The following is a 7923-nucleotide window of genomic DNA, read 5'->3' as shown; positions in this document are numbered from 1 at the left end:
AACTTATATACCCGATGTTTCAAGTAACGCGAGCTTGCGTACAAATCCTTAGGGAACTCTATTCTTTTCAGGACACCATATGTTCTTTGAAACAAAGAACTTTCATCCGATGCATACACAGTGTCCCAGGAGGCAACAAAATAGTCTAACCAATATGTTTGGTACATCATTCTGAATCAAACAAGTCATATACGCTATGAATCTTGAGATCCATTCGTTTATTTATTTAACAAGAGAAATTCTGCATGTACGTAATCGGAACAGAACAATAGTTTATCCTTTAAAGGAAATGTTCAAAGTGATGATCCTCCACTCATATATTTATTAAAAGTTTTATTTATTTTTTTTTATTTATTTTTAACTTCGAACTACTAACTTAAGTAGTAAGCACTTAAGTAAAGCAAACAACAATTATTTCGAAAACGAATGAGCCAGAAACCATAGCATATATAACCTAGAATGATCTGCGAAACATACAGGTAAAGTTATTCGATTTCTTCCTAGGACACTTTACTCGTAAAATAAAATTTTCGTGCAATATGCGGATAATAAGTGTAAAATAAACTTGAAATCAAAAATGGAAAAATTCATGTAATATTCGAATATGCGCCGACGTGTACGATTTACAAATAGAATTCTCTGTTTTCTGGACCTTCTCGACCGACACTGTTCCTCTTTAGAAACTGATCGCAGGCGTAATTCCTTCGATAAGAAAGTTTCGAGCGAGTCAGCAAGACGTAGGCAAGCGGAATGATTCGTTTAGCCGATCGGTGAGCTTCGGATTCGCCACGGCCAGGCCGCGCGCGCATCATTTCCGTAATGTGATTCTCAATAAACAAAGTTTCTGCACAGAAAACTTGGCGAATGGCCATTCATTACGCCCGAGCGACACGAACCTCGCGCGATGTTCGAGTTGCTAGCAGACACGAAAGCACACGCCGGGACGAGGATGTCGACTGCCTTGAACGCCTCGAACGAAATTGAAGCTTATCGCGGTTCACGTTGCAATCTCGTTTTAAACCTCGACGATCGCGGAAGCGTGACGAAAATTTGGCCGCATCGCATGCAAGTGGAGTAGGAAGCGAACTATGAGCCAGTAGTGTTCAAGAATCCCTTGGATTGTTCTGGAATATGATATGATACCAAGTGTAGATAGAAAAAGACATGAAAATTGTTTTTTAAATCACTCATAAGAATCGACTCATAAAAATTGTTGAATATTTATCATAAAAAACTGTTATTTTCATATTGTATGTATTACATAAATCATTTTGAAATTTCATTAGATTCAATGAGACACAACTATGAAACCAATCTCACATATTGTTTCCTCTTTCATATTAACGCTATGTATAGAGATACCTTCCGCTACAGTTCCTCCAAGCCTCATCGTCTTCATTCTTACAATCACCTCAGGGTACAACCCACTTAACACAACTGTACACTAGTTCCGCATCACAAACCAAGATACAAGTTATGTTATGAAGAAAATTATAGAGTAACCAATACAACTATCTCTTGCAAAAACGTCAAACATAATTCTACACGAAAATCACAGTTACTACATATGAAATGTAATTTTTTTGAAGGTTGAATTTGACGAACTAATACTATCTATTAGATTTTAATCCATAATTAATTACCGATTATATTAAAGAAGGAACTATAAATCACTATCAAATTATTAAATCAATTTAACATATTCAGTGTTAGGAAGATTTCTAATAAATACAGCAGAGCCTGATTATATCATCCATATTGAACAACCAGAATATTCCTGTTTCTTAAAGATGAGCTTAAATTTGGAAAAAGTGCGATAGAAATGGCTAGAAATATAAATCTAGCATTTGGGAAAAGTAAAAGCCATTGTTTATTTTACATAAACAATTTTTTAATACATAAATTATTTTAAATAAACTATAAATGTGAATAAATTTTGTAATAACTGCATTTCATGAATTTTTTAATTCTGCAGCTTAAAAGACTAATTTCCATAAATCCATGATAAGTAATAATAATATAATACTGATACAATAAATAATCTATGATAAACGAAACCAATTATTCATTAGAAAAATGTATCAAATCACACAAATATGACAATTATTCTTATTAAATATAAAAAGAAGCTACATTTCATATGCACGGACCGTGTAAATCCTCCCCTGATACTCTCAAAATACCCCAACATTTTATTGAAGAAACCAACCAGTCAACGCGTTTGCCTACATCAAACTCTTTTAAGCCTAAACCATTCTTTACATATGTATAATATCGTATATCCATACCAAGAAAGTTGAATACGTGAGAATAGGTAGAAAGGGTACCACTGTTCGAAGTGAGCTGAACGTTTTCTCAGAAGGTACACCGACAGTAGATTATCCCTGTCCGCGGCAGCCAGGGGACGGTAGTCGTGGACCAAGACCAGGCAAGATAAGGCAGCCGTAATTGACCATAACTCAAGGAAATGAAGCGGCGAACGGTACCGAGCATCTATATTCCGTCGTTGCTCGAACGTTAGGCGAGTTAACCTTCGGCCTGGATGCGCATGGACGTCGCTGCAGAATGTTCTCTCCGCTTCGCGATATCTTCTCAGCCGCGCGTCCGGCTGGCTTTTTCGAGAAGCAAAGAGTACGACGAACGATCACGATTCCCCTTCAAGCGGATCCATGGCTCGAAACAATGCCACGGAATCGTGCACCAGCCCGAGTTTCGTCCGGACGGAATTATACGGCGTTCCACCTCTTTTTCGTCGAATGGTTACTTATGGTGAAAGTGAGATCGCCATGGTAATATTTCGACGTCGAGACGTATGAAAGATGGTTGCCAGTTAATTACGTCCGGATAATTGGGGGAAGAAGAAAGGTTTATTGTGACGGGTCGATAGGTAGATACCGGATGGATAGGTTTTCTTGTTGGGAAAGTATAGGTGTCGGCTAAAGGGAAAGAGTTATTTGGAAGCAAGGTTGACTCTCGCCGCAGCCACTGGTCGTTTGTTGTAGAAACATACAATCTATTCGATTTGTTAGTGTACGGTCTTAACTTCGAAATACATGAGTACGTGTAACATATGTGTATATCGTGGAATTAAGAAACTTGTGTTCTTAATGAGAATTTGTATATGTAATATACAACAATACTGTGGCACTGCAAAAACAATATTTATTAGCAGAATATGTTACATAATTATTTTTTCTCATTAAATAGACATTAGCTTTGGAAAGCAGAAAATCAGCAGAATTATTATATATGTTGGAATATATTGTTCTTACCAAACTAATTTCAAAATTTATAAGGATCTGTCAAAACACCTCAGTATATCGTATATGAACTGTTGCATGTCATAAAATTGTGTATATATCACATTGTGATAATCATAATATGTGTATTCTAGTAGTTAAATGTGCACAAGAGACATAAAGTGGTACGAGTGAATAAATCAATATTTGCAAAGGACAGATTTTTATTAGAGTTAGTTTTTAGTGGAAAAGATACTTTTTTATTTTAGCACTCACGTTTCGTAAAGTTTTCCTGCAATCTGTGGACCGTAAGAGATAAAGTTGTTGACCAAGTTTTTGGATCGATTCTTCCCTTCTTTGACTGCCCAGGGAGTTTGTCAACAAAAGACACATAAATAGCACATTCCTATCGATAAGCACTTCAAAGTCTGCAATCTATAAGATAACGCGCGAAAAGAAGAATAACGCTCTTATCGAAAACACCCTGTTTCAAAGATTTCCTGTTTGACAAATACGTGTAGAAATATCTTTCGCGAGAGATATGGCGATCCTGAAATAAATCCAAGCCGGGTTTCGAAAACACTGTCTGCGTGCAAGCAGAAACCATTTTTAACTCTTTATGAATATGATCATGACCGTCAAATCAAAGAATAATAACAAATATCATAATACTTATATCAAGTTTTTAACGATAATAGCTTTAGAAGAGGATTTAAATGTGTTGATACAACTATCAACCTGATAAAAATCACATTATTAAAAGATTTATCTTCTTCATTAGCATGAGCTTGATATATAAATATTTTATCCTAGTTACTAACATGTTACACGCAAAAACAGCCTAAACGCAACTACGGCACGATGTGTGTTATATGCATATATCAAACGGCGACACGCGAAGAAATCCGGCCATGTGTTACGTACATGCGTCGCTTGTTGTTGAAGGGATAAAATTACTACTGGATTTAATTACACATGTTACTACCAGCAGAAGAATGCAACGAGAATAAGAGTATAATTAACCTCGCTTCCCATTTCAAGAGATCTACGTTCCCATTGAAACTCGACAAACTCGTACTTCCAATAAGATAACCCTTTAAACTTCACAAAACACACCTGTAAATTTCGCACGACAGAGAATCAGGCTTCTTCGCGAGTACAGGCATTCGAATCGTGTTGGTATACTTTACGTTGGCCGCATTAAAAGGAGAAGTTTGTGCAGACCGGAGCCGCATAATGACCCAGTCCCGCGCAGCAATAAAGTCACACGTTCGAGCGTGAAATCTGGCGAAATTAATGCTGCGATAAATTACACGGTGCTTCGAGCTTACACTCGAACCGGCACAGCTCGTCTGTTTATTTTTGCGCGGCCGAAATCGAGCGATGACGGCAGAGTTCCTTTCGATTAAGGCCACGATTACATTCGCATTTCTTTTTTCTGTAATTGTGAGAAGTTTCTTGCATCAGTAATAAGTACATCTCCGTACAAAAGTTTTGGCACAATTTTAACCCTTTGCACTCGAGGACTTTTTCGGTCGGGCATAGCAACTACTCCAGATGATTTAGCGTATACGTGACGCGCGTCTTACAGCTAGCGTAAAATGATTTTATATTCAAATTAATTTACAGAAACATTATATGCTAATAATTTATCTATATTTACATCTTGGAAAATATGATTTTGTGATATTAATTTCTGTATTTTTTTTTGTATGATAATTTATAAAGCATTCACCAAGATGCATTCTTGAATATAATTGATCTCATTTTTTAACAGTTCAAAATCAAGTTCATCTTCATTTGAGTTAATTTCACTTCTGAAATCCATATTTTAGGGTTTCTAAACTATAATACTTTTGCCATGATCGTCGAATTCAAACTAAAAGCACTATTACAATGTATCATCTATACAACATCATTACAATTACGGATAATTATCGTCATATTTAATAATAAATGTCTTCAGATTCGTCAAAAACGAATGTCAACTTCACACAGCCGTGTGATCTTGGCCGTCTTGCACGATAATTTACTAATTAATGATATCAGCAAATTGACAAGTGACAAATTATAGATTATAGATTTCTCTCGTATAATTTTAGTTTTAGGAGACCCTAAGGACATTCAAAAAGCGTATGAACTATGAGTAAGAGAAAAAATCAGAAAAGCAAGGAAAACAAGATGTACGAAGACGAAACGAAATTGACGGGAAGTTAATCGCGTTCGCATGCCGATTTCATGGAAAACTGGTTTGATAGTGCTGAATTAAATCGGCGATGATTAATATCTCGGCATTGGTCACCACCGCCTGCTATCTGCGACAACCGGATGTAATGCACACCCTGGAATCGCATAATAAATGTAGATATTTCCGATTACAAATTGAAACATCCGCCGACAGGTAGCCCGAACTCGGCCCTGGCAGACGACGTTCCCTTGGCCGAGGTGAGATTGATTTATCGAACAAACTGATCGAGGTAAAAGTAAACCGGTTCGGTAGACGAGACGCGACGATAATGTCGTCTGGAAAAAGTTTAGATTTGAAAGTGTGACATTGTCACGGAGTTTGGTAGAAGTGTGCACAAACCTTAAAATAGAGCGTTGCATTGCGTACGTTAGCCCTGTTAGTTAACCTGTACGAACCTTTTACCTAGAAGTAAAACCGAGCAATTTCTTATACTATAAACTTTTCAGTTTCATTGTCCAGATATACGGTTATTTAATTCTTGAAAAATAAATAATTTATTTCCATATATCTTCCCCGTGCAACATTTTTAATGCCGTATATATACGTAAACTAAAAAGCATAATATCTTTTGTATGTGCGATGCAGGTACGCAAGGAACGTTGCGCAACTCTAATTTGAACGGAACCGGTTCGTGGATCCTAACTTCGAAACGTTATGTTCGACCAAGTTTACGACGTATCGATTACCATCGAGAGTAGTGCACATCGATTTTACAGACTAAAGAAGGTGAATGGTAGTTGAATGGAGGAGTTTAGAAACGAACGTAAAACGTACGCATCCTGAATGATATATATATCATAACCGAGGTGTTATAATTCTATAATCGAACGCAGATCGTATAAATCACCATAAAATTCTATGTTACGTACACGATTTAAATAAAGAATTCAATTAGAATTTAGAATCAATTGTCAAAGTAAAGAAGAAAACAATACGAATTGTGAAACCAGATTATGTAATCAATTGAAGCCATACCCCGTTACCTATTAGATCGAATAACAAATAAAAAATCTGCTATTAATTATTTCTCACAAAAATATCTACTTTCAGAAAATATATCATTAAACTTACGATAATTTCTCCTTAGCAATTATGTCACATTAAAGTTCTCTTCCCTTTAACCATCAAGCCATAGATATCAAGAAATAAAAAAGAATGCACGTATTACGTTTTTCCTGTGATATAGTCTTCGACTGTGCCGATGTTATAAAATCAATTGTGCGTGATATCGATCGACTCCCCCCGATAGATTCCGTAGCAGAACCATATGGTTGGAAAACCTTACAACCCTTAACAAACATATAAGTATACAGGGTGCCCCAGTAATCATAGCAGAATTGGTGGGGTAGTGGTAATGACAAGAAGCAGATAATGAAATAGCAAGAACAGTAGTTTTAGTACACGTATACAGAGCCGGTTTTCAAAATCAGTTTCGTCGAAATCGAAGTATCACGCGCAAAAACATTATTTCACCGAATCACTCATCGCTACGTTGTACCACCAGTTGTTACCAGACACGCTGTACATACATCTCCAACCATTTGCCTCTATCGCCAACCAATGACGATTACAAAAAACGTAATTACAAGCGCCGTTCCTTTCGTGGAAAGGACGTATCACAGCCGCATCACAGCAACAGGCCACCGTCTTAGAAATCAATTTAACATTTTTCCAGCGGGCGATCTCTGTTGCCGGCCGACAGCCGCGCGCGGACGACTTGATAATCCGAGCGAGATAAGATCGACTGTCGGGGCCTCGCGGTGATTGCGTGGCGAGCGAATCGTTCGAACAGAAAGGTGAACGTTTCCCACGACCCTGCGAATCCTGCGCGCCGGATTCTGCGGCTGCACACACCATGGGTAATAAGACGCACACGCGAAACCGTGTGCATCGCCTCTTTGGTTCGATTCAGCTAGAAACGATAGTCGGAAATATCGATGAGTAAGCTAAGCTCCAGCCTCCAGTCGAGACCACGTAAATTCGCTTTCCGTGCATCAAAAACGCAGTCGCATTTCGCAATTAGCGTGGAATGCGAGAAGGAGAAAACGAGGGTGAAGCAAGGGGAGAAGGGACAACACGGGGAGAAACGATCGACGTCGTAAAATTGCGGAACGAGAACCGAAGATGCAGATGCGCAAGCATCGAGAGGAGATGCTCGGCTTCTTCGAAACTCCTACGCGCTGGACGATTCCCAATTTGGTCTTCGTATGCTCTCCCGCTATCCCGTTAATCGCGCTCGCTATCGAACCCACTCGCCCATTACCGAGCATGTGGATGTTGCAGTATGTTGGAAGTTAATTGCTGGCGCGATGTACAGGTTGCTTCGGACTCGCGTTGGTGGATACATACTTGCTCGTTTGGAGAAGGATAAGTTTGAGAAGTGTTCTATTGCACTCTTCTTTGGTTCGGTAAATTTGATTAATTATACGGTTTTAA

General features: G+C 38.0%; 1 long non-coding RNA gene across 1 annotated transcript; it reads right to left on the bottom strand.

Moving 5' to 3' along the window:
- Positions 1-4950: 4950 nt before the first annotated feature.
- Positions 4951-5959, bottom strand: LOC117152331. The gene is made up of 2 exons (XR_004462682.1): positions 5827-5959; positions 4951-5762 (listed from the first exon to the last, which is right to left on the bottom strand). It is a non-coding gene; the product is annotated as an uncharacterized LOC117152331 (long non-coding RNA).
- Between the last annotated feature and the right edge of the window lie 1964 nt (positions 5960-7923).

The sequence above is a fragment of the Bombus impatiens genome, unplaced genomic scaffold (assembly GCF_000188095.3).
Source record: "Bombus impatiens unplaced genomic scaffold, BIMP_2.2 scf_1117, whole genome shotgun sequence".
NCBI classification, from domain to species: domain Eukaryota; kingdom Metazoa; phylum Arthropoda; class Insecta; order Hymenoptera; family Apidae; genus Bombus; species Bombus impatiens.
The sequence above is the reverse complement of the archived record's forward strand: the minus strand, read 5'-3'. Positions and strand labels throughout refer to the sequence as shown.